General features: G+C 44.2%; 14 non-coding genes across 14 annotated transcripts; all 14 read right to left on the bottom strand.

Annotated features, from left to right (window-relative positions):
• Positions 1-73: 73 nt before the first annotated feature.
• Positions 74-166, bottom strand: TRNAI-UAU (transfer RNA isoleucine (anticodon UAU)). The gene is given in 2 exon segments: positions 74-109; positions 129-166. It is a non-coding gene; the product is annotated as a tRNA-Ile (tRNA).
• A 1400-nt stretch (positions 167-1566) lies between these two features.
• Positions 1567-1659, bottom strand: TRNAI-UAU (transfer RNA isoleucine (anticodon UAU)). The gene is given in 2 exon segments: positions 1567-1602; positions 1622-1659. It is a non-coding gene; the product is annotated as a tRNA-Ile (tRNA).
• Positions 1660-7409: 5750 nt separating this feature from the next.
• Positions 7410-7502, bottom strand: TRNAI-UAU (transfer RNA isoleucine (anticodon UAU)). Its single transcript is given in 2 exon segments — positions 7410-7445; positions 7465-7502. It is a non-coding gene; the product is annotated as a tRNA-Ile (tRNA).
• A 1400-nt stretch (positions 7503-8902) lies between these two features.
• Positions 8903-8995, bottom strand: TRNAI-UAU (transfer RNA isoleucine (anticodon UAU)). Its single transcript is given in 2 exon segments — positions 8903-8938; positions 8958-8995. It is a non-coding gene; the product is annotated as a tRNA-Ile (tRNA).
• Positions 8996-10394: 1399 nt separating this feature from the next.
• On the bottom strand, positions 10395-10487 carry TRNAI-UAU (transfer RNA isoleucine (anticodon UAU)). The gene is given in 2 exon segments: positions 10395-10430; positions 10450-10487. It is a non-coding gene; the product is annotated as a tRNA-Ile (tRNA).
• Positions 10488-11887: 1400 nt separating this feature from the next.
• TRNAI-UAU (transfer RNA isoleucine (anticodon UAU)) lies at positions 11888-11980 on the bottom strand. Its single transcript is given in 2 exon segments — positions 11888-11923; positions 11943-11980. It is a non-coding gene; the product is annotated as a tRNA-Ile (tRNA).
• Positions 11981-18760: 6780 nt separating this feature from the next.
• Positions 18761-18853, bottom strand: TRNAI-UAU (transfer RNA isoleucine (anticodon UAU)). Its single transcript is given in 2 exon segments — positions 18761-18796; positions 18816-18853. It is a non-coding gene; the product is annotated as a tRNA-Ile (tRNA).
• Positions 18854-20253: 1400 nt separating this feature from the next.
• On the bottom strand, positions 20254-20346 carry TRNAI-UAU (transfer RNA isoleucine (anticodon UAU)). Its single transcript is given in 2 exon segments — positions 20254-20289; positions 20309-20346. It is a non-coding gene; the product is annotated as a tRNA-Ile (tRNA).
• Positions 20347-21418: 1072 nt separating this feature from the next.
• On the bottom strand, positions 21419-21491 carry TRNAR-CCU (transfer RNA arginine (anticodon CCU)). The gene has a single exon. It is a non-coding gene; the product is annotated as a tRNA-Arg (tRNA).
• A 254-nt stretch (positions 21492-21745) lies between these two features.
• On the bottom strand, positions 21746-21838 carry TRNAI-UAU (transfer RNA isoleucine (anticodon UAU)). The gene is given in 2 exon segments: positions 21746-21781; positions 21801-21838. It is a non-coding gene; the product is annotated as a tRNA-Ile (tRNA).
• A 1074-nt stretch (positions 21839-22912) lies between these two features.
• Positions 22913-22985, bottom strand: TRNAR-CCU (transfer RNA arginine (anticodon CCU)). Its single transcript has one exon. It is a non-coding gene; the product is annotated as a tRNA-Arg (tRNA).
• A 254-nt stretch (positions 22986-23239) lies between these two features.
• Positions 23240-23332, bottom strand: TRNAI-UAU (transfer RNA isoleucine (anticodon UAU)). Its single transcript is given in 2 exon segments — positions 23240-23275; positions 23295-23332. It is a non-coding gene; the product is annotated as a tRNA-Ile (tRNA).
• Positions 23333-24404: 1072 nt separating this feature from the next.
• Positions 24405-24477, bottom strand: TRNAR-CCU (transfer RNA arginine (anticodon CCU)). Its single transcript has one exon. It is a non-coding gene; the product is annotated as a tRNA-Arg (tRNA).
• A 254-nt stretch (positions 24478-24731) lies between these two features.
• Positions 24732-24824, bottom strand: TRNAI-UAU (transfer RNA isoleucine (anticodon UAU)). The gene is given in 2 exon segments: positions 24732-24767; positions 24787-24824. It is a non-coding gene; the product is annotated as a tRNA-Ile (tRNA).
• Between the last annotated feature and the right edge of the window lie 926 nt (positions 24825-25750).

The following is a 25750-nucleotide window of genomic DNA, read 5'->3' as shown; positions in this document are numbered from 1 at the left end:
ATACATGGAAAACGGGTAAAAGACTTTGCTGCCCTACTGCAGTTTTTATATAACAATAAAGGTTAGAAAAGAATGCTCCAGGTGAGGCTCGAACTCACAACCTCGGCATTGCTCAACAGTTACTGCTATATAAGTACCACGCGCTGACCGATTGCGCCACTAGAGCTTTGCATGTGCTTCACAAGCCTGCTTTACAAGGGTGCTTTCTATGATCAGTATCAGATCTGGTTTTTGCGAGATCGACTTTACAAGCAACTTGGACATGAATTATTAGAGAAGACAGTGGAACACATTTAATGAAACTAAAACACACCCTTTGTTACCTTAAAGAGGGAAGAAAAGCAAGCACCCCAGATGGGACTGGAACCTACTATCCCTGGCTTAGGAGTCCACTGGGGCTAGCCACCTGTGGGGAAACGTGATGATATGTTATTTTAAAAAGCGTGCTTTCTATGATCAGTATCAGATCTGGTTTTTGCGAGATCGACTTTACAAGCAACTTGGACATGAATTATTAGAGAAGACAGTGGAACACATTTAACAAAACTAAAACACACCCTTGGTTACCTTAAAGAGGGAAGAAAAGCAAGCATCCCAGATGGGACTGGAACCCACTATCTCTGGCTTAGGAGTCCACTGGGGATAGCCACCTGTGGGGAAACGTGATGATATGTTTTTTTTAAAAAAGCGTGCTTTCTATGATCAGTATCAGATCTGGCTTTTGCAAGATCGACTTTACAAGCAACTTGGACATGAATTATTAGAGAAGACAGTGGAACACATTTAACAGAACTAAAACACACCCTTGGTTACCTTAAAGAGGGAAGAAAAGCAAGCACCCCAGATGGGACTGGAACCCACTATTCCTGGCTTAGGAGTCCACTGGGGCTAGCCACCTGTGGGGAAACATGATGATATGTTTTTTTAAAAAGCAAAATTTCTATTGTGATTGAGTAATCAAGGATGGTCTTTTGCTGTATACCTTTAGATGCGGAAAACAATCTTAATCGTGTGCTTGCTTGCTTTTGTCAAGAGCGAGGCTTTCCTTTGTTGTCTCATTCCAACAGCAGCCAGAAGGCATTGAATGGCTACAGATGGATTGTTTCCATGATAAGCATGGTACCAGATTTTGCAAGATTGACTTCACAAGGAAGAGAATCATTAGAGAAGCCAATCAATCACATTTTATCTTGAACTAAAACTCATTGATGGATACCTGGTATAGTGAAGGAAAGCATACACCCCAGATGGAACTTGAAGCCACAATCCCTGGCTTAGGAGGCCAGTGCCTTATCCATTAGGCCACTGGGGCTGGATGTATGCAGCTTGATGATAGTTAGTTTACAATCAAATATTCTCATGTTAAAAAGTTATCAAGGCCGGTCTTTTACCATTTGTTTTCCAATCGGGAAAACAATCTTAATAACGTGCCTGCTTTCTTAGGACGAGAGCGAGAACTTCTTTTGTTGTGTCGTTTTGATAATTTGCTTACAATACATGGAAAACGGGTAAAAGACTTTGCTGCCCTACTGCAGTTTTTATATAACAATAAAGGTTAGAAAAGAATGCTCCAGGTGAGGCTCGAACTCACAACCTCGGCATTGCTCAACAGTTACTGCTACATAAGTACCACGCGCTGACCGATTGCGCCACTAGAGCTTTGCATGTGCTTCACAAGCCTGCTTTACAAGGGTGCTTTCTATGATCAGTATCAGATCTGGCTTTTGCGAGATCGACTTTACAAGCAACTTGGACATGAATTATTAGAGAAGACAGTGGAACACATTTAATGAAACTAAAACACACCCTTTGTTACCTTAAAGAGGGAAGAAAAGCAAGCACCCCAGATGGGACTGGAACCCACTATCCCTGGCTTAGGAGTCCACTGGGGCTAGCCACCTGTGGGGAAACGTGATGATATGTTATTTTAAAAAGCGTGCTTTCTATGATCAGTATCAGATCTGGTTTTTGCGAGATCGACTTTACAAGCAACTTGGACATGAATTATTAGAGAAGACAGTGGAACACATTTAACGAAACTAAAACACACCCTTGGTTACCTTAAAGAGGGAAGAAAAGCAAGCATCCCAGATGGGACTGGAACCCACTATCTCTGGCTTAGGAGTCCACTGGGGCTAGCCACCTGTGGGGAAACGTGATGATATGTTTTTTTTAAAAAGCGTGCTTTCTGTGATCAGTATCAGATCTGGCTTTTGCGAGATCGACTTTACAAGCAACTTGGACATGAATTATCAGAGAAGACAGTGGAACACATTTAACAGAACTAAAACACACCCTTGGTTACCTTAACCCCTTAAGGACCAGGCCATTTTATACCTTAAGGACCGGAGCGTTTTTTGCAATTCTGACCACTGTCACTTTAAACATTAATAACTCTGGAATGCTTTTAGTTATCATTCTGATTCCGAGATTGTTTTTTCGTGACATATTCTACTTTAACTTAGTGGTAAAATTTTATGGTAACTTGCATCCTTTCTTGGTGAAAAATCCCAAAATTTGATGAAAAAAATGAAATTTTTGCATTTTTCTAACTTTGAAGCTCTCTGCTTGTAAGGAAAATGGATATTCAAAATATATTTTTTTGGGGTTCACATATACAATATGTCTACTTTATGTTTGCATCATAAAATTTATGAGTTTTTACTTTTGGAAGACACCATAGGGCTTCAAAGTTCAGTAGCAATTTTGAAATTTTTCACAAAATTTTCAAACTCACTATTTTTCAGGGACCAGTTCGGGTTTGAAGTGGATTTGAAGGGTCTTCATATTAGAAATACCCCATAAAAGACCCCATTATAAAAACTACACCCCCTAAAGTATTCAAAAAAACATTCAGTAAGTGTATTAACCCTTTAGGTGTTTCACAGGAATAGCAGCAAAGTGAAGGAGAAAATTCAAAATCTTCATTTTTTACACTCGCATGTTCTTGTAGACCCAATTTTTGAATTTTTGCAAGGGATAAAAAGGAAAAAATTTTTACTTGTATTTGAAACCCAATTTCTCGCGAGTAAGCACATACCTCATATGTCTATGTTAATTGTTCGGCGGGCGCAGTAGAGGGCTCAGAAGGGAAGGAGCGACAAATGGTTTTTGGGGGGCATGCCGCATTTAGGAAGCCCCTTTGGTGCCAGGACAGCAAAAAAAAAACACATGGCATACCATTTTGGAAACTAGACCCCTCAGGGAACGTAACAAGGGGTAAAGTGAACCTTAATACCCTACAGGTGATTCACGACTTTTGCATATGTAAAAAAAATATATATTTTTTTTACCTAAAATGCTTGGTTTCCCAAAAATTTTACATTTTTAAAAAGGGTAATAGCAGAAAATACCCCCCAAAATTTGAAGCCCAATTTCTCCCGATACAGAAAACACCTCCCATGGGGGTGAAAAGTGCTCTGCTGGTGCACTACAGGTCTCAGAAGAGAAGGAGTCACATTTGGCTTTTTGAAAGCAAATTTTGCTCTGGGGGCATGCCGCATTTAGGAAGCCCCTATGGTGCCAGAACAGCAAAAAAAAAACACATGGCATACCATTTTGGAAACTAGACCCCTCGGGGAACGTAACAAGGGGTAATGTGAACCTTAATACCCTACAGGTGTTTCAGGACTTTTGCATATGTAAAAAAATATATTATTTTTTTACCTAAAATGCTTGGTTTCCCAAAATTTTTACAATTTTAAAAAGGGTAATAGCAGAAAATACCCCCAAAATTTGAAGCCCAATTTCTCCCGATTCAGAAAACACCCCATATGGGTGTGAAAAGTGCTCTGCTGGCGCACTACAGGTCTCAGAAGAGAAGGAGTCACATTTGGCTTTTTGAAAGTGAATTTTGCTCTGGGGGCATGCCGCATTTAGGAAGCCCCTATGGTGCCAGGACAGCAAAAAAAAAACACATGGCATACCATTTTGGAAACTAGACCCCTCGGGGAACGTAACAAGGGGTAATGTGAACCTTAATACCCTACAGGTGTTTCACGACTTTTGCATATGTAAAAAAATATATATTTTTTTTACCTAAAATGCTTGGTTTCCCAAAATTTTTACAATTTTAAAAAGGGTAATAGCAGAAAATACCCCCCAAAATTTGAAGCCCAATTTCTCCCGATTCAGAAAACACCCCATATGGGTGTGAAAAGTGCTCTGCTGGCGCACTACAGGTCTCAGAAGAGAAGGAGTCACATTTGGCTTTTTGAAAGTGAATTTTGCTCTGGGGGCATGCCGCATTTAGGAAGCCCCTATGGTGCCAGGACAGCAAAAAAAAAACACATGGCATACCATTTTGGAAACCAGACCCCTCGGGGAACGTAACAAGGGGTAATTTGAACCTTAATACCCTACAGGTGTTTCACGACTTTTGCATATGTAAAAAAATATATATTTTTTTTACCTAAAATGCTTGTTTTCCCAAAAATTTTACATTTTTTAAAAGGGTAATAGCAGAAAATACCCCCCAAAATTTGAAGCCCAATTTCTCCCGAGTACGGCGATACCCCATATGTGGCCCTAAACTGTTGCCTTGAAATACGACAGGGCTCCAAAGTGAGAGCGCCATGCGCATTTGAGGCCTAAATTAGGGACTTGCATAGGGGTGGACATAGGGGTATTCTACGCCAGTGATTCCCAAACAGGGTGCCTCCAGCTGTTGTAAAACTCCCAGCATGCCTGGACAGTCAACGGCTATCTGGCAATACTGGGAGTAGTTGTTTTGCAACAGCTGGAGGCTCCGTTTTGGAAACAGTGGCGTACCAGACGTTTTTCATTTTTATTGGGGAGGGGGGTTGTATAGGGGTATGTGTATATGTAGTGTTTTTTACTTTTTATTTTATTTTGTGGTAGTGTAGTGTAGTGTTTTTAGGGTACAGTCGCACAGGCGGGGGTTCACAGTAGTTTCTCGCTGGCAGTTTGAGCTACGGCAGAAAATTTGACGCAGCTCAAACTTGCAGCCGGATACTTACTGTAATCCTCCGCCCATGTGAGTGTACCCTGTACGTTCACATTGGGGGGGGGGAACATCCAGCTGTTGCAAAACTACAACTCCCAGCATGTACGGTCTATCAGTGCATGCTGGGAGTTGTAGTTTTGCAACCGCTGGAGGCTCCGTTCTGGAAACAGTGGCGTACCAGACGTTTTTCATTTTTATTGGGGAGGGGAGGGGGGCTGTGTAGGGGTATGTGTATATGTAGTGTTTTTTACTTTTTATTTTATTGTGTGTTAGTGTAGTGTTTTTAGGGTACAGTCACACGTGCGGGGGGTTCACAGTAGTTTCTCGCTGGCAGTTTGAGCTGCGGCAGAAATTTTGCCGTACCTCAAACTTGCAGCCGGATACTAACTGTAATCCTCCGCCCGTGTGAGTGTACCCTGTACGTTCACATTGGGGGGGGAACATCCAGCTGTTGCAAAACTACAACTCCCAGCATGTACGGTCCATCAGTGCATGCTGGGAGTTGTAGTTTTGCAACAGCTGGAGGCACACTGGTTGTGAAACACCGAGTTTGGTAACAAACTCAGTGTTTTGCAACCAGTGTGCCTTCAGCTGTTGCAAAAGCTACAACCCCCAGCATGTACGGACAGCGGAAGGGCATGCTGGGTGTTGTAGTTATGCAACAGCTGGAGGCATACTACTTTGGCTGGGGATGCTGGGGATTGTAGTTATGCAACAGCTGGAGACACACTGGTTTACTACTTAACTCAGTGTGCCTTCAGCTGTTGCAAAACTACAACTCTCAGCAGTCACCGACAGCCAACGGGCATGCTGGGAGTTGTAGTTATGCAACCACCAGATGCACCACTACAACTCCCAGCATGCACTTTAGCTGATTGTGCAAGCTGGGAGTTGTAGTTACACAACAGCTGAAGGTACACTTTTCCATAGAAAGAATGTGCCTCCAGCTGTTGCAAAACTACAAGTCCCAGCATGCCCATAAGGGCATGCTGGGAGTTGTGGTGGTCTGCCTCCTGCTGTTGCATAACTACAGCTCCCAGCATGCCCTTGTTGCATGCTGGGAGCTGTTGCTAAGCAACAGCAGGAGGCTGTCACTCACCTCCAACGATCCTCGCCGCACAGGTCAGTCCCGCCGCCGCCGCCGCTGCTCCTGGGGCCCCGATCCCAACAGGGACGCCGGGGATCGGGGTCCCCAGCACCGGGGGTCGTCTTCCCGCACCCGCTCACGTCCTCCGGAAGAGGGGCGGAGCGGGTTGCGGGAGTGACACCCGCAGCAGGCGCCCTGATTGGTCGGCCGGTAATCCGGCCGACGAATCAGGGCGATCGTGAGGTGGCACCAGTGCCACCTCACCCCTGCTGGCTCTGGCTGATCGGGGCCGTCTCTGACGGCCCCGATCAGCCAATAATTCCGGGTCACCGGGTCACTGGAGACCCGATTGACCCGGAATCCGCCGCAGATCGCTGGACTGAATTGTCCAGCGATCTGCGGCCATCGCCGACATGGGGGGTCATAATGACCCCCCTGGGCGATATGCCCCGATGCCTGCTGAACGATTTCAGCAGGCATCGGGGACCGGCTCCGCTCCAGATGGTTGCGGGGGGCCGGTAAAACACATGACGTTCTCATACGTCATGTGTCCTTAAGGACTCGGAAATGGAGACGTATGAGAACGTCATGTGTCCTTAAGGGGTTAAAGAGGGAAGAAAAGCAAGCACCCCAGATGGGACTGGAACCCACTATCCCTGGCTTAGGAGTCCACTGGGGCTAGCCACCTGTGGGGAAACATGATGATATGTTTTTTTAAAAAGCAAAATTTCTATTGTGATTGAGTAATCAAGGATGGTCTTTTGCTGTTTACCTTTAGATGCGGAAAACAATCTTAATCGTGTGCTTGCTTGCTTTCGTCAAGAGCGAGGCTTTCCTTTGTTGTCTCATTCCAACAGCAGACAGAAGGCATTGAATGGCTACAGATGGATTGTTTCCATGATAAGCATGGTACCAGATTTTGCAAGATTGAATTCACAAGGAAGAGAATCATTAGAGAAGCCAATCAATCACATTTTATCTTGAACTAAAACTCATTGATGGATACCTGGTATAGAGAAGGAAAGCATACACCCCAGACGGGACTCAAAACCACAATCCCTGGCTTAGGAGGCCAGTGCCTTATCCATTAGGCCACTGGGGCTGGATGTTTGCAGTATGATGATAGTTAGTTTACAATCAAATATTCTCATGTTAAAAAGTTATCAAGGCTGGTCTTTTAGCGTTTGTTTTCCAATCGGGAAAACAATCTTAATAACGTGCCTGCTTTCTTAGGACGAGAGCGAGAACTTCTTTTGTTGTGTCGTTTTGATAATTTGCTTGCAATACATGGAAAACGGGTAAAAGACTTTGCTGCCCTACTGCAGTTTTTATATAACAATAAAGGTTAGAAAAGAATGCTCCAGGTGAGGCTCGAACTCACAACCTCGGCATTGCTCAACAGTTACTGCTTTATAAGTACCGCGCGCTGACCGATTGCGCCACTGGAGCTTTGCATGTGCTTCACAAGCCTGCTTTACAAGGGTGCTTTCTATGATCAGTATCAGATCTGGCTTTTGCAAGATCGACTTTACAAGCAACTTGGACATGAATTATTAGAGAAGACAGTGGAACACATTTAATGAAACTAAAACACACCCTTTGTTACCTTAAAGAGGGAAGAAAAGCAAGCACCCCAGATGGGACTGGAACCCACTATCCCTGGCTTAGGAGTCCACTGGGGCTAGCCACCTGTGGGGAAACGTGATGATATGTTATTTTAAAAAGCGTGCTTTCTATGATCAGTATCAGATCTGTTTTTTGCGAGATCGACTTTACAAGCAACTTGGACATGAATTATTAGAGAAGACAGTGGAACACATTTAACAAAACTAAAACACACCCTTGGTTACCTTAAAGAGTGAAGAAAAGCAAGCACCCCAGATGGGACTGGAACCCACTATCCCTGGCTTAGGAGTCCACTGGGGATAGCCACCGGTGGGGAAACGTGATGATATGTTTTTTTTTAAAAAGCGTGCTTTCTATGATCAGTATCAGATCTGGCTTTTGCGAGATCGACTTTACAAGCAACTTGGACATGAATTATTAGAGAAGACAGTGGAACACATTTAACAGAACTAAAACACACCCTTGGTTACCTTAAAGAGGGAAGAAAAGCAAGCACCCCAGATGGGACTGGAACCCACTATTCCTGGCTTAGGAGTCCACTGGGGCTAGCCACCTGTGGGGAAACATGATGATATGTTTTTTTAAAAAGCAAAATTTCTATTGTGATTGAGTAATCAAGGATGGTCTTTTGCTGTATACCTTTAGATGCGGAAAACAATCTTAATCGTGTGCTTGCTTGCTTTTGTCAAGAGCGAGGCTTTCCTTTGTTGTCTCATTCCAACAGCAGCCAGAAGGCATTGAATGGCTACAGATGGATTGTTTCCATGATAAGCATGGTACCAGATTTTGCAAGATTGACTTCACAAGGAAGAGAATCATTAGAGAAGCCAATCAATCACATTTTATCTTGAACTAAAACTCATTGATGGATACCTGGTATAGTGAAGGAAAGCATACACCCCAGATGGAACTTGAAGCCACAATCCCTGGCTTAGGAGGCCAGTGCCTTATCCATTAGGCCACTGGGGCTGGATGTATGCAGCTTGATGATAGTTAGTTTACAATCAAATATTCTCATGTTAAAAAGTTATCAAGGCCGGTCTTTTACCATTTGTTTTCCAATCGGGAAAACAATCTTAATAACGTGCCTGCTTTCTTAGGACGAGAGCGAGAACTTCTTTTGTTGTGTCGTTTTGATAATTTGCTTACAATACATGGAAAACGGGTAAAAGACTTTGCTGCCCTACTGCAGTTTTTATATAACAATAAAGGTTAGAAAAGAATGCTCCAGGTGAGGCTCGAACTCACAACCTCGGCATTGCTCAACAGTTACTGCTACATAAGTACCACGCGCTGACCGATTGCGCCACTAGAGCTTTGCATGTGCTTCACAAGCCTGCTTTACAAGGGTGCTTTCTATGATCAGTATCAGATCTGGCTTTTGCGAGATCGACTTTACAAGCAACTTGGACATGAATTATTAGAGAAGACAGTGGAACACATTTAATGAAACTAAAACACACCCTTTGTTACCTTAAAGAGGGAAGAAAAGCAAGCACCCCAGATGGGACTGGAACCCACTATCCCTGGCTTAGGAGTCCACTGGGGCTAGCCACCTGTGGGGAAACGTGATGATATGTTATTTTAAAAAGCGTGCTTTCTATGATCAGTATCAGATCTGGTTTTTGCGAGATCGACTTTACAAGCAACTTGGACATGAATTATTAGAGAAGACAGTGGAACACATTTAACGAAACTAAAACACACCCTTGGTTACCTTAAAGAGGGAAGAAAAGCAAGCATCCCAGATGGGACTGGAACCCACTATCTCTGGCTTAGGAGTCCACTGGGGCTAGCCACCTGTGGGGAAACGTGATGATATGTTTTTTTTAAAAAGCGTGCTTTCTGTGATCAGTATCAGATCTGGCTTTTGCGAGATCGACTTTACAAGCAACTTGGACATGAATTATCAGAGAAGACAGTGGAACACATTTAACAGAACTAAAACACACCCTTGGTTACCTTAAAGAGGGAAGAAAAGCAAGCACCCCAGATGGGACTGGAACCCACTATCCCTGGCTTAGGAGTCCACTGGGGCTAGCCACCTGTGGGGAAACATGATGATATGTTTTTTTAAAAAGCAAAATTTCTATTGTGATTGAGTAATCAAGGATGGTCTTTTGCTGTTTACCTTTAGATGCGGAAAACAATCTTAATCGTGTGCTTGCTTGCTTTCGTCAAGAGCGAGGCTTTCCTTTGTTGTCTCATTCCAACAGCAGCCAGAAGGCATTGAATGGCTACAGATGGATTGTTTCCATGATAAGCATGGTACCAGATTTTGCAAGATTGAATTCACAAGGAAGAGAATCATTAGAGAAGCCAATCAATCACATTTTATCTTGAACTAAAACTCATTGATGGATACCTGGTATAGAGAAGGAAAGCATACACCCCAGACGGGACTCAAAACCACAATCCCTGGCTTAGGAGGCCAGTGCCTTATCCATTAGGCCACTGGGGCTGGATGTTTGCAGTATGATGATAGTTAGTTTACAATCAAATATTCTCATGTTAAAAAGTTATCAAGGCTGGTCTTTTAGCGTTTGTTTTCCAATCGGGAAAACAATCTTAATAACGTGCCTGCTTTCTTAGGACGAGAGCGAGAACTTCTTTTGTTGTGTCGTTTTGATAATTTGCTTGCAATACATGGAAAACGGGTAAAAGACTTTGCTGCCCTACTGCAGTTTTTATATAACAATAAAGGTTAGAAAAGAATGCTCCAGGTGAGGCTCGAACTCACAACCTCGGCATTGCTCAACAGTTACTGCTTTATAAGTACCGCGCGCTGACCGATTGCGCCACTGGAGCTTTGCATGTGCTTCACAAGCCTGCTTTACAAGGGTGCTTTCTATGATCAGTATCAGATCTGGCTTTTGCAAGATCGACTTTACAAGCAACTTGGACATGAATTATTAGAGAAGACAGTGGAACACATTTAATGAAACTAAAACACACCCTTTGTTACCTTAAAGAGGGAAGAAAAGCAAGCACCCCAGATGGGACTGGAACCCACTATCCCTGGCTTAGGAGTCCACTGGGGCTAGCCACCTGTGGGGAAACGTGATGATATGTTATTTTAAAAAGCGTGCTTTCTATGATCAGTATCAGATCTGTTTTTTGCGAGATCGACTTTACAAGCAACTTGGACATGAATTATTAGAGAAGACAGTGGAACACATTTAACAAAACTAAAACACACCCTTGGTTACCTTAAAGAGTGAAGAAAAGCAAGCACCCCAGATGGGACTGGAACCCACTATCCCTGGCTTAGGAGTCCACTGGGGATAGCCACCGGTGGGGAAACGTGATGATATGTTTTTTTTTAAAAAGCGTGCTTTCTATGATCAGTATCAGATCTGGCTTTTGCGAGATCGACTTTACAAGCAACTTGGACATGAATTATTAGAGAAGACAGTGGAACACATTTAACAGAACTAAAACACACCCTTGGTTACCTTAAAGAGGGAAGAAAAGCAAGCACCCCAGATGGGACTGGAACCCACTATTCCTGGCTTAGGAGTCCACTGGGGCTAGCCACCTGTGGGGAAACATGATGATATGTTTTTTTAAAAAGCAAAATTTCTATTGTGATTGAGTAATCAAGGATGGTCTTTTGCTGTATACCTTTAGATGCGGAAAACAATCTTAATCGTGTGCTTGCTTGCTTTTGTCAAGAGCGAGGCTTTCCTTTGTTGTCTCATTCCAACAGCAGCCAGAAGGCATTGAATGGCTACAGATGGATTGTTTCCATGATAAGCATGGTACCAGATTTTGCAAGATTGACTTCACAAGGAAGAGAATCATTAGAGAAGCCAATCAATCACATTTTATCTTGAACTAAAACTCATTGATGGATACCTGGTATAGTGAAGGAAAGCATACACCCCAGATGGAACTTGAAGCCACAATCCCTGGCTTAGGAGGCCAGTGCCTTATCCATTAGGCCACTGGGGCTGGATGTATGCAGCTTGATGATAGTTAGTTTACAATCAAATATTCTCATGTTAAAAAGTTATCAAGGCCGGTCTTTTACCATTTGTTTTCCAATCGGGAAAACAATCTTAATAACGTGCCTGCTTTCTTAGGACGAGAGCGAGAACTTCTTTTGTTGTGTCGTTTTGATAATTTGCTTACAATACATGGAAAACGGGTAAAAGACTTTGCTGCCCTACTGCAGTTTTTATATAACAATAAAGGTTAGAAAAGAATGCTCCAGGTGAGGCTCGAACTCACAACCTCGGCATTGCTCAACAGTTACTGCTACATAAGTACCACGCGCTGACCGATTGCGCCACTAGAGCTTTGCATGTGCTTCACAAGCCTGCTTTACAAGGGTGCTTTCTATGATCAGTATCAGATCTGGCTTTTGCGAGATCGACTTTACAAGCAACTTGGACATGAATTATTAGAGAAGACAGTGGAACACATTTAATGAAACTAAAACACACCCTTTGTTACCTTAAAGAGGGAAGAAAAGCAAGCACCCCAGATGGGACTGGAACCCACTATCCCTGGCTTAGGCGTCCACTGGGGCTAGCCACCTGTGGGGAAACGTGATGATATGTTATTTTAAAAAGCGTGCTTTCTATGATCAGTATCAGATCTGGTTTTTGCGAGATCGACTTTACAAGCAACTTGGACATGAATTATTAGAGAAGACAGTGGAACACATTTAACGAAACTAAAACACACCCTTGGTTACCTTAAAGAGGGAAGAAAAGCAAGCATCCCAGATGGGACTGGAACCCACTATCTCTGGCTTAGGAGTCCACTGGGGCTAGCCACCTGTGGGGAAACGTGATGATATGTTTTTTTTAAAAAGCGTGCTTTCTGTGATCAGTATCAGATCTGGCTTTTGCGAGATCGACTTTACAAGCAACTTGGACATGAATTATCAGAGAAGACAGTGGAACACATTTAACAGAACTAAAACACACCCTTGGTTACCTTAAAGAGGGAAGAAAAGCAAGCACCCCAGATGGGACTGGAACCCACTATCCCTGGCTTAGGAGTCCACTGGGGCTAGCCACCTGTGGGGAAACATGATGATATGTTTTTTTAAAAAGCAAAATTTCTATTGTGATTGAGTAATCAAGGATGGTCTTTTGCTGTTTACCTTTAGATGCGGAAAACAATCTTAATCGTGTGCTTGCTTGCTTTCGTCAAGAGCGAGGCTTTCCTTTGTTGTCTCATTCCAACAGCAGCCAGAAGGCATTGAATGGCTACAGATGGATTGTTTCCATGATAAGCATGGTACCAGATTTTGCAAGATTGAATTCACAAGGAAGAGAATCATTAGAGAAGCCAATCAATCACATTTTATCTTGAACTAAAACTCATTGATGGATACCTGGTATAGAGAAGGAAAGCATACACCCCAGACGGGACTCAAAACCACAATCCCTGGCTTAGGAGGCCAGTGCCTTATCCATTAGGCCACTGGGGCTGGATGTTTGCAGTATGATGATAGTTAGTTTACAATCAAATATTCTCATGTTAAAAAGTTATCAAGGCTGGTCTTTTAGCGTTTGTTTTCCAATCGGGAAAACAATCTTAATAACGTGCCTGCTTTCTTAGGACGAGAGCGAGAACTTCCCTTACGTCCTAACCAGCAGCACAAGTGGGGTGTTCTGCCCCTGTGAAGCTGGCAGGACGGTGGAATTTTTAATTCCGCCCAAGCAATTTAAATTAATTAGCCCCCCCATAAAAGGCCTCCTCCCCTAGGCCATCTCGCTTTTTTTCTGTCCTGTGTAAGGACAGCAGGACGGTGCAGGCTCCTTTGGAGCCTGCCTGGATGTCTCCCCTGTATTGGGGAGATATTTTTGGGGCGCAGTACCTTTTTCAACTGCCCCCTGTTTTTTTCTCTTTATATTATCTGGGCCTCCGGCCTGGTTTATCTTAAAACTATTTGTTTTGACTATTTTATTGCTACAAGGATCCGGTGATCCCTCATAGCATTAGGGATGCCGCTGCGGGTTTTTTTCTTACCCGCCTGGCGTCCCACGTGTCCCGGCTCACGCTCGCCTCCATTACTCTGTGCGAGCCGTGGACCGGAAGTACGTCATCTGACGACTTCCGGTCCCGGCCTCACTTTCTTCAGCGCTTTGCGCTGCCTTTTAAGTTTTATACTTAGGTGGAAAGTCAGGCGTGAGCCCTTTCCTAGTTAGGGAAGGGCTCAGTGGATAATTTTTATTAAAAATTCCCTTCCGGGTGTTTCAGCCTATTGCAGGCTGATCTTCTCTGAAGGGGGCGGGGCTTCCGGGCCCTTTCCCATATAAAGACAGCTGAGACCTTCATTCAGTCTCTGCTGCCATCATAGCTAGTCCTATTTACAAGCCTAGCATTAGTGGTTAGAGCTCCTATCTGCATTATAGGTATCTCTCCCTCTCTATTTGGCGTTAGGGCGATAATAATTTTGTTTATTATCCCTAACTTATTTTCTTTCTTTCCAGAGTCATGTCTACTCCTTCCTCTAGTGACCCACACTCTGGTGGTCGTAAGGCTAGCGCCAAAAAACGCCATCTAGCTTGCGCCAATTGCGGCACTCCGCTTCCGGACGCTTACGAATATAACAGGTGTCCCGGTTGCCGTCCACCCCCTAATCCAGCTGAACCTACTGTCCAGGACATGTTCATCTGGATGAAGGAGTTTATGGGAAATTCCATATCTGAAATTAAGAGTGCTCTTGTTCCCAAAAGAGCTAGAACTGAATCCACTCCTCCTTCTGTGGCGGAAGAATCGATCGATGTATTGGACCAGAGGTCATCTGTACAGTCTGAACAGCCTGTTGAGGTGAAGATGTGTCCGCCTCTTTTCCCTGCGGAAAAGACGCAGAGATTACTTAGGTCCATCCGGTCAAGGGACCAGGATGTTGACCAAGGGGAAGCCTCTGCATCCACCTCTAGAGAACCTTGGGTTTTCAAGGTGAATGATGCACGCAAAAAGATGATGAAGGCTGAGTGGAAGCACCCAGATAAACCTGCGCTTGTCACTCGTACCTTCAAATTGATGTACCCTCTCTCGGACGCGGAATCTGATTCCTGGATGCCACCTCCTAAGGTTGATATGGCAGTAAATAAACTGTCCAAGAGAGTCTTGGTTCCCGCGGATGATGGAAGCAACCTCCAGGACCCGCTTGATAGGAAGGTGGATTCCCTTCTCAGACGCACATATTCAGCAGCATCAGCGTCTGCCTCTGTGGCTATTGCCTCGGGAGAAGTGTCTGACTTCGTGAAGGAGCGTGTGGAGCGCATACAGACTGAGATTGACAACAATGTCCCTAGGGAAGACATCTTGGACAGCTTCAAGACACTCCTCCTTGGTATAGACTTCCTCTGCGAGGCCTCCCAGCAACACCTTAAGCTAGCTGCCAAGTCCATGGCACTCGCTTCTGCTAGCAGACGTCCCTTGTGGTTACGCCCTTGGGTAGCGGACAACACCTCCAAGTTTAACTTGTGTGGGATGCCTTTCGAGCCTACTTGGCTATTTGGTTCTGAGCTGGATCGCATAATGGAAGGTTATGCTGACAAAAAAGGCAGGTGCCTTCCTGTTCAGGCCTTTCGGGGTAAAGGTAGAGCAAGAGGGGGGAAGTCCCAGGGCCCTCCTAGATCCCAGAGACGTCAGTCCTTTCAAAAACGTGGTGGAGGTCGCGGCCGCGGTAAAGACCGGAAGGCCGAGCTATGACTCTCCACTGACATCCACCAACGTTTTCCCTCTCCCTTCCCCTCAAGTGTTTGTTGCAGAGAATCTATCTGCCCATCCTCCTCCAGTAGGAGGACGTTTAAGTTTATTCCTTACAACCTGGATGCAAGAAATCCAGGATCCCTGGGTTCTGAAGGTTATTCAGTCGGGGTACAGGATAGAATTTACCTCCCCTCCCCCAAGGAAGTTTGTCTTAACAAAGTTACTTCCTCAGCCAAAACAGGCTGTCATAGAAACCTCAGTTCTCCAATACTTGGGAAAGCAAGCTTTGGAAGAAGTTCCCCCAGATCAAAGAGGATCTGGCGTCTACTCCCCGATATTTTTGGTTCCCAAACCAAATGGCGACTGGCGCATGATAATAGACCTGCGCTACCTAAACCGATTTATAAGGAAAAGGCGGTTCAGAATGGAAACCATTCGCTCGGTGGTCAGTATCCTGAACCCACAAGATCTCATGGTCACTATAGACTTGAAGGATGCATACCTTCATGTCCCTATATTTCCTGCCCACAGGAAGTTCTTAAGAATCGCCGTCACCATAAAAGGTATGGTAAGGCATTTCCAATTTGCTGTTCTACCGTTCGGCATTACCTCCGCTCCCCACACCTTCACAAAGGTGGTGGCTCCAGTTGTCTCTGCTCTAAGACTAAAAGGCCTAGAGATTGTTCCTTATCTAGACGACTGGCTTTTAAAAGCCGCGACTCTAGACATTCTTCAAGCTCATCTTCAACTGACCCTGGATTTTCTTCAACACCTAGGGTGGCTCATAAATTGGGAAAAATCCGAGATCATCCCATCTACCTCAAGAAGGTTTCTGGGGTTTGTCCTAGACTCCTCTCGGATGACGCTGTCTCTCACCCCAGAAAGGAGAGAGCGCGTCATAAAAGCCGCAGAGTTTTTGTCGGTACCACGCAGAGTGCCCATCAGAACTCTAATGAAGATGTTGGGCCACATGTCAGCGTCTGCAGAAGCAGTCCCCTGGGCCCTGTGGCACCTCCGACCTCTCCAAGATCAGGTCTTGACTGCCTGGAATCGCAACCCCAGTGGGTTGGACAAAAAGTGCACCCTGTCGTCCGAAGTCCGTGCCTCTCTCAGGTGGTGGACGAACCTGACAGATGGGAAGTCCTTGATTCAACCTCTGTGGATCACTCTGACCACAGACGCCTCCCTTCTAGGGTGGGGAGCCCATCTGGACGACCATCCGGTTCAGGGTACCTGGACCCCTCAGGAAAGGTTACTCTCATCCAACATGAGAGAACTGAGAGCAGTTCGTCTTGCGCTCCTCCACTTTGCTCCCCATATCTTAGGGAAAGCAATAAGACTCCGGTCAGACAACACCACTGTAGTGGCTTATATCAACAGACAGGGTGGCACAAAGTCCCAAGTGCTCCTCAGGGAGACCGGACTTATTCTATCATGGGCAGAGCTCAACCTATCCCACCTTGTTGCAGTCCACATCAAGGGGGATCTCAACGTAGTGGCAGATCGTCTAAGTCGCGGGCTTGCAGTCCAGGGAGAATGGTCTCTCAACGAGAAGATCTTCAGGAGGATAACCCTGAAGTGGGGTACACCAGAAATAGACCTCATGGCAACCCGGCTGAATGCCAAAGTGAGCAAGTTTTGTTCCCTTTACAAGGAGGACAATCCGGTGGCGATAGACGCTCTGTCCATCGCATGGAGGTTCAGGCTGGCCTACATATTCCCTCCACTTTCCATGATACCCAGGGTATTGATGAAAGTCAGGCAAGACCAGACCTCAGTGATTGCCATCATCCCATTCTGGCCGAAGAGGTCCTGGTTCACCCAACTCATGAGGATGAGTCAGGGGTGTTATTGGAGGCTTCCCCACGTGCAGAACCTTGTGTCTCACAACACAGGCTCCTGCCTAGATCTGAGGAGACTCAATCTGACAGCCTGGAGATTGACAGGACCCTACTAAGGAGTGGGCTTCCTGCGGAGGTCTTGAGAACTATTGCACACTCGAGAGCAGAGTCTACAAACAAGGTTTACTCCAGGATAAAGAAGATTTTCCTTCAATGGTGTGCAACGAAAGAGGTAGTTACCTCAGATCCTCCTCTTTCTGCAATACTGCGTTTTCTCCAGGATGGCCTTGACAAGGGTCTTAGCCCATCCACCTTAAAGGTTCAGGTCGCAGCACTCTCTGCCTTCCTAGGCAGGTCTCTATCACAAGAATCCCTGGTTAGAAGATTCCTCAAAGGGGCTGAAAGACTTAAACCTACAGTTCTCAGACCTATTCCCAGTTGGGATTTAACCACTGTTCTCAGGGGGTTATGCGCTCCCCCCTTTGAACCTCTGGAAGAAGTAGACTTTAGGTATTTATCCCTTAAAGTCACTTTTTTATTGGCCATAACCTCAGCCAAGAGAGTGGGTGAGCTTCAGGCCCTTTCGGCTTTCGAGCCTTACACTGTTTTTCTACAGGACAGAGTCCTGTTGAGGTTTTTACCTACCTTCCTTCCTAAGGTTCCGACTTTCTCCAATACCAACCAGGTCATTTCTCTTCCAGTTCTACTGCCTAATCCATCCTCTCCTGAAGAAGCGGTTGACCACACTCTGGACATCTCTAGAGCTCTCAGAGTCTATATCTCAAGAACTGGAGAATTCAGGAAGTCGGAACACCTCCTTGTCTCTTTTTCTGGAAAGAACAAGGGCTTGAAAGCCTCTAAACCTACCCTGAGTAGGTGGATTAAGGAGGCAATCCGAGAGACCTTCATAGTCCAGGAGCTAACTCCTCCTGCCTTTGTCACTGCCCATTCCACTAGGGCAGTCTCTACTTCCTTTGCTGAGAAAAGGTCTGTTCCTCTGGAACAGATTTGTGCTGCTGCTTCTTGGAGCACCCACAATACTTTTTTGAGTCATTACAGGGTTAATGCCAAACGATCGGAAGAGTTGGCCTTTGGGCAGTCAATCCTAAGTGCCACTCTGCCGTAGTCCCTCCCTATTTGTGTTGTTACTCGCTAAGTCCCCACTTGTGCTGCTGGTTAGGACGTAAGGGAAGCGTTAATTTTTAACGTAAATTTGTTTTCCCTTAGTCCTAACAGCAGCACACAAATTTCCCGCCCTAAACTTTTTTGTTACTTGTTATTAAGCGAGATGGCCTAGGGGAGGAGGCCTTTTATGGGGGGGCTAATTAATTTAAATTGCTTGGGCGGAATTAAAAATTCCACCGTCCTGCCAGCTTCACAGGGGCAGAACACCCCACTTGTGCTGCTGTTAGGACTAAGGGAAAACAAATTTACGTTAAAAATTAACGCTTCTTTTGTTGTGTCGTTTTGATAATTTGCTTGCAATACATGGAAAACGGGTAAAAGACTTTGCTGCCCTACTGCAGTTTTTATATAACAATAAAGGTTAGAAAAGAATGCTCCAGGTGAGGCTCGAACTCACAACCTCGGCATTGCTCAACAGTTACTGCTTTATAAGTACCGCGCGCTGACCGATTGCGCCACTGGAGCTTTGCATGTGCTTCACAAGCCTGCTTTACAAGGGTGCTTTCTATGATCAGTATCAGATCTGGCTTTTGCAAGATCGACTTTACAAGCAACTTGGACATGAATTATTAGAGAAGACAGTGGAACACATTTAATGAAACTAAAACACACCCTTTGTTACCTTAAAGAGGGAAGAAAAGCAAGCACCCCAGATGGGACTGGAACCCACTATCCCTGGCTTAGGAGTCCACTGGGGCTAGCCACCTGTGGGGAAACGTGATGATATGTTATTTTAAAAAGCGTGCTTTCTATGATCAGTATCAGATCTGTTTTTTGCGAGATCGACTTTACAAGCAACTTGGACATGAATTATTAGAGAAGACAGTGGAACACATTTAACAAAACTAAAACACACCCTTGGTTACCTTAAAGAGTGAAGAAAAGCAAGCACCCCAGATGGGACTGGAACCCACTATCCCTGGCTTAGGAGTCCACTGGGGATAGCCACCGGTGGGGAAACGTGATGATATGTTTTTTTTTAAAAAGCGTGCTTTCTATGATCAGTATCAGATCTGGCTTTTGCGAGATCGACTTTACAAGCAACTTGGACATGAATTATTAGAGAAGACAGTGGAACACATTTAACAGAACTAAAACACACCCTTGGTTACCTTAAAGAGGGAAGAAAAGCAAGCACCCCAGATGGGACTGGAACCCACTATTCCTGGCTTAGGAGTCCACTGGGGCTAGCCACCTGTGGGGAAACATGATGATATGTTTTTTTAAAAAGCAAAATTTCTATTGTGATTGAGTAATCAAGGATGGTCTTTTGCTGTATACCTTTAGATGCGGAAAACAATCTTAATCGTGTGCTTGCTTGCTTTTGTCAAGAGCGAGGCTTTCCTTTGTTGTCTCATTCCAACAGCAGCCAGAAGGCATTGAATGGCTACAGATGGATTGTTTCCATGATAAGCATGGTACCAGATTTTGCAAGATTGACTTCACAAGGAAGAGAATCATTAGAGAAGCCAATCAATCACATTTTATCTTGAACTAAAACTCCTTGATGGATACCTGGTATAGTGAAGGAAAGCATACACCCCAGATGGAACTTGAAGCCACAATCCCTGGCTTAGGAGGCCAGTGCCTTATCCATTAGGCCACTGGGGCTGGATGTATGCAGCTTGATGATAGTTAGTTTACAATCAAATATTCTCATGTTAAAAAGTTATCAAGGCCGGTCTTTTACCATTTGTTTTCCAATCGGGAAAACAATCTTAATAACGTGCCTGCTTTCTTAGGACGAGAGCGAGAACTTCTTTTGTTGTGTCGTTTTGATAATTTGCTTACAATACATGGAAAACGGGTAAAAGACTTTGCTGCCCTACTGCAGTTTTTATATAACAATAAAGGTTAGAAAAGAATGCTCCAGGTGAGGCTCGAACTCACAACCTCGGCATTGCTCAACAGTTACTGCTATATAAGTACCACGCGCTGACCGATTGCGCCACTAGAGCTTTGCATGTGCTTCACAAGCCTGCTTTACAAGGGTGCTTTCTATGATCAGTATCAGATCTGGCTTTTGCGAGATCGACTTTACAAGCAACTTGGACATGAATTATTAGAGAAGACAGTGGAACACATTTAATGAAACTAAAACACACCCTTTGTTACCTTAAAGAGGGAAGAAAAGCAAGCACCCCAGATGGGACTGGAACCCACTATCCCTGGCTTAGGAGTCCACTGGGGCTAGCCACCTGTGGGGAAACGTGATGATATGTTATTTTAAAAAGCGTGCTTTCTATGATCAGTATCAGATCTGGTTTTTGCGAGATCGACTTTACAAGCAACTTGGACATGAATTATTAGAGAAGACAGTGGAACACATTTAACGAAACTAAAACACACCCTTGGTTACCTTAAAGAGGGAAGAAAAGCAAGCATCCCAGATGGGACTGGAACCCACTATCTCTGGCTTAGGAGTCCACTGGGGCTAGCCACCTGTGGGGAAACGTGATGATATGTTTTTTTTAAAAAGCGTGCTTTCTGTGATCAGTATCAGATCTGGCTTTTGCGAGATCGACTTTACAAGCAACTTGGACATGAATTATCAGAGAAGACAGTGGAACACATTTAACAGAACTAAAACACACCCTTGGTTACCTTAAAGAGGGAAGAAAAGCAAGCACCCCAGATGGGACTGGAACCCACTTTCCCTGGCTTAGGAGTCCACTGGGGCTAGCCACCTGTGGGGAAACATGATGATATGTTTTTTTAAAAAGCAAAATTTCTATTGTGATTGAGTAATCAAGGATGGTCTTTTGCTGTTTACCTTTAGATGCGGAAAACAATCTTAATCGTGTGCTTGCTTGCTTTCGTCAAGAGCGAGGCTTTCCTTTGTTGTCTCATTCCAACAGCAGCCAGAAGGCATTGAATGGCTACAGATGGATTGTTTCCATGATAAGCATGGTACCAGATTTTGCAAGATTGAATTCACAAGGAAGAGAATCATTAGAGAAGCCAATCAATCACATTTTATCTTGAACTAAAACTCATTGATGGATACCTGGTATAGAGAAAGAAAGCATACACCCCAGATGGGACTCGAACCCACAATCCCTGGCTTAGGAGGCCAGTGCCTTATCCATTAGGCCACTGGGGCTGGATGTTTGCAGTATGATGATAGTTAGTTTACAATCAAATATTCTCATGTTAAAAAGTTATCAAGGCTGGTCTTTTAGCGTTTGTTTTCCAATCGGGAAAACAATCTTAATAACGTGCCTGCTTTCTTAGGACGAGAGCGAGAACTTCTTTTGTTGTGTCGTTTTGATAATTTGCTTGCAATACATGGAAAACGGGTAAAAGACTTTGCTGCCCTACTGCAGTTTTTATATAACAATAAAGGTTAGAAAAGAATGCTCCAGGTGAGGCTCGAACTCACAACCTCGGCATTGCTCAACAGTTACTGCTTTATAAGTACCGCGCGCTGACCGATTGTGCCACTGGAGCTTTGTATGTGCTTCACAAGCCTGCTTTACAAGGGTGCTTTCTATGATCAGTATCAGATCTGGCTTTTGCGAGATCGACTTTACAAGCAACTTGGACATGAATTATTAGAGAAGACAGTGGAACACATTTAATGAAACTAAAACACACCCTTTGTTACCTTAAAGAGGGAAGAAAAGCAAGCACCCCAGATGGGACTGGAACCTACTATCCCTGGCTTAGGAGTCCACTGGGGCTAGCCACCTGTGGGGAAACGTGATGATATGTTATTTTAAAAAGCGTGCTTTCTATGATCAGTATCAGATCTGGTTTTTGCGAGATCGACTTTACAAGCAACTTGGACATGAATTATTAGAGAAGACAGTGGAACACATTTAACAAAACTAAAACACACCCTTGGTTACCTTAAAGAGTGAAGAAAAGCAAGCACCCCAGATGGGACTGGAACCCACTATCCCTGGCTTAGGAGTCCACTGGGGATAGCCACCGGTGGGGAAACGTGATGATATGTTTTTTTTTAAAAAAGCGTGCTTTCTATGATCAGTATCAGATCTGGCTTTTGCAAGATCGACTTTACAAGCAACTTGGACATGAATTATTAGAGAAGACAGTGGAACACATTTAACAGAACTAAAACACACCCTTGGTTACCTTAAAGAGGGAAGAAAAGCAAGCACCCCAGATGGGACTGGAACCCACTATTCCTGGCTTAGGAGTCCACTGGGGCTAGCCACCTGTGGGGAAACATGATGATATGTTTTTTTAAAAAGCAAAATTTCTATTGTGATTGAGTAATCAAGGATGGTCTTTTGCTGTATACCTTTAGATGCGGAAAACAATCTTAATCGTGTGCTTGCTTGCTTTTGTCAAGAGCGAGGCTTTCCTTTGTTGTCTCATTCCAACAGCAGCCAGAAGGCATTGAATGGCTAGAGATGGATTGTTTCCATGATAAGCATGGTACCAGATTTTGCAAGATTGACTTCACAAGGAAGAGAATCATTAGAGAAGCCAATCAATCACATTTTATCTTGAACTAAAACTCATTGATGGATACCTGGTATAGTGAAGGAAAGCATACACCCCAGATGGGACTTGAACCCACAATCCCTGGCTTAGGAGGCCAGTGCCTTATCCATTAGGCCACTGGGGCTGGATGTATGCAGCTTGATGATAGTTAGTTTACAATCAAATATTCTCATGTTAAAAAGTTATCAAGGCCGGTCTTTTACCATTTGTTTTCCAATCGGGAAAACAATCTTAATAACGTGCCTGCTTTCTTAGGACGAGAGCGAGAACTTCTTTTGTTGTGTCGTTTTGATAATTTGCTTACAATACATGGAAAACGGGTAAAAGACTTTGCTGCCCTACTGCAGTTTTTATATAACAATAAAGGTTAGAAAAGAATGCTCTAGGTGAGGCTCGAACTCACAACCTCGGCATTGCTCAACAGTTACTGCTATATAAGTACCACGCGCTGACCGATTGCGCCACTAGAGCTTTGCATGTGCTTCACAAGCCTGCTTTACAAGGGTGCTTTCTATGATCAGTATCAGATCTGGCTTTTGCGAGATCGACTTTACAAGCAACTTGGACATGAATTATTAGAGAAGACAGTGGAACACATTTAATGAAACTAAAACACACCCTTTGTTACCTTAAAGAGGGAAGAAAAGCAAGCACCCCAGATGGGACTGGAACCCACTATCCCTGGCTTAGGAGTCCACTGGGGCTAGCCACCTGTGGGGAAACGTGATGATATGTTATTTTAAAAAGCGTGCTTTCTATGATCAGTATCAGATCTGGTTTTTGCGAGATCGACTTTACAAGCAACTTGGACATGAATTATTAGAGAAGACAGTGGAACACATTTAACGAAACTAAAACACACCCTTGGTTACCTTAAAGAGGGAAGAAAAGCAAGCATCCCAGATGGGACTGGAACCCACTATCTCTGGCTTAGGAGTCCACTGGGGCTAGCCACCTGTGGGGAAACGTGATGATATGTTTTTTTTAAAAAGCGTGCTTTCTGTGATCAGTATCAGATCTGGCTTTTGCGAGATCGACTTTACAAGCAACTTGGACATGAATTATCAGAGAAGACAGTGGAACACATTTAACAGAACTAAAACACACCCTTGGTTACCTTAAAGAGGGAAGAAAAGCAAGCACCCCAGATGGGACTGGAACCCACTTTCCCTGGCTTAGGAGTCCACTGGGGCTAGCCACCTGTGGGGAAACATGATGATATGTTTTTTTAAAAAGCAAAATTTCTATTGTGATTGAGTAATCAAGGATGGTCTTTTGCTGTTTACCTTTAGATGCGGAAAACAATCTTAATCGTGTGCTTGCTTGCTTTCGTCAAGAGCGAGGCTTTCCTTTGTTGTCTCATTCCAACAGCAGCCAGAAGGCATTGAATGGCTACAGATGGATTGTTTCCATGATAAGCATGGTACCAGATTTTGCAAGATTGAATTCACAAGGAAGAGAATCATTAGAGAAGCCAATCAATCACATTTTATCTTGAACTAAAACTCATTGATGGATACCTGGTATAGAGAAAGAAAGCATACACCCCAGATGGGACTCGAACCCACAATCCCTGGCTTAGGAGGCCAGTGCCTTATCCATTAGGCCACTGGGGCTGGATGTTTGCAGTATGATGATAGTTAGTTTACAATCAAATATTCTCATGTTAAAAAGTTATCAAGGCTGGTCTTTTAGCGTTTGTTTTCCAATCGGGAAAACAATCTTAATAACGTGCCTGCTTTCTTAGGACGAGAGCGAGAACTTCTTTTGTTGTGTCGTTTTGATAATTTGCTTGCAATACATGGAAAACGGGTAAAAGACTTTGCTGCCCTACTGCAGTTTTTATATAACAATAAAGGTTAGAAAAGAATGCTCCAGGTGAGGCTCGAACTCACAACCTCGGCATTGCTCAACAGTTACTGCTTTATAAGTACCGCGCGCTGACCGATTGTGCCACTGGAGCTTTGCATGTGCTTCACAAGCCTGCTTTACAAGGGTGCTTTCTATGATCAGTATCAGATCTGGCTTTTGCGAGATCGACTTTACAAGCAACTTGGACATGAATTATTAGAGAAGACAGTGGAACACATTTAATGAAACTAAAACACACCCTTTGTTACCTTAAAGAGGGAAGAAAAGCAAGCACCCCAGATGGGACTGGAACCTACTATCCCTGGCTTAGGAGTCCACTGGGGCTAGCCACCTGTGGGGAAACGTGATGATATGTTATTTTAAAAAGCGTGCTTTCTATGATCAGTATCAGATCTGGTTTTTGCGAGATCGACTTTACAAGCAACTTGGACATGAATTATTAGAGAAGACAGTGGAACACATTTAACAAAACTAAAACACACCCTTGGTTACCTTAAAGAGTGAAGAAAAGCAAGCACCCCAGATGGGACTGGAACCCACTATCCCTGGCTTAGGAGTCCACTGGGGATAGCCACCGGTGGGGAAACGTGATGATATGTTTTTTTTAAAAAAGCGTGCTTTCTATGATCAGTATCAGATCTGGCTTTTGCGAGATCGACTTTACAAGCAACTTGGACATGAATTATTAGAGAAGACAGTGGAACACATTTAACAGAACTAAAACACACCCTTGGTTACCTTAAAGAGGGAAGAAAAGCAAGCACCCCAGATGGGACTGGAACCCACTATTCCTGGCTTAGGAGTCCACTGGGGCTAGCCACCTGTGGGGAAACATGATGATATGTTTTTTTAAAAAGCAAAATTTCTATTGTTATTGAGTAATCAAGGATGGTCTTTTGCTGTATACCTTTAGATGCGGAAAACAATCTTAATCGTGTGCTTGCTTGCTTTTGTCAAGAGCGAGGCTTTCCTTTGTTGTCTCATTCCAACAGCAGCCAGAAGGCATTGAATGGCTAC

This window comes from Hyla sarda, chromosome 4, assembly GCF_029499605.1.
Source record: "Hyla sarda isolate aHylSar1 chromosome 4, aHylSar1.hap1, whole genome shotgun sequence".
Taxonomy (NCBI): Eukaryota; Metazoa; Chordata; class Amphibia; order Anura; family Hylidae; genus Hyla; species Hyla sarda.
The sequence above is the reverse complement of the archived record's forward strand: the minus strand, read 5'-3'. Positions and strand labels throughout refer to the sequence as shown.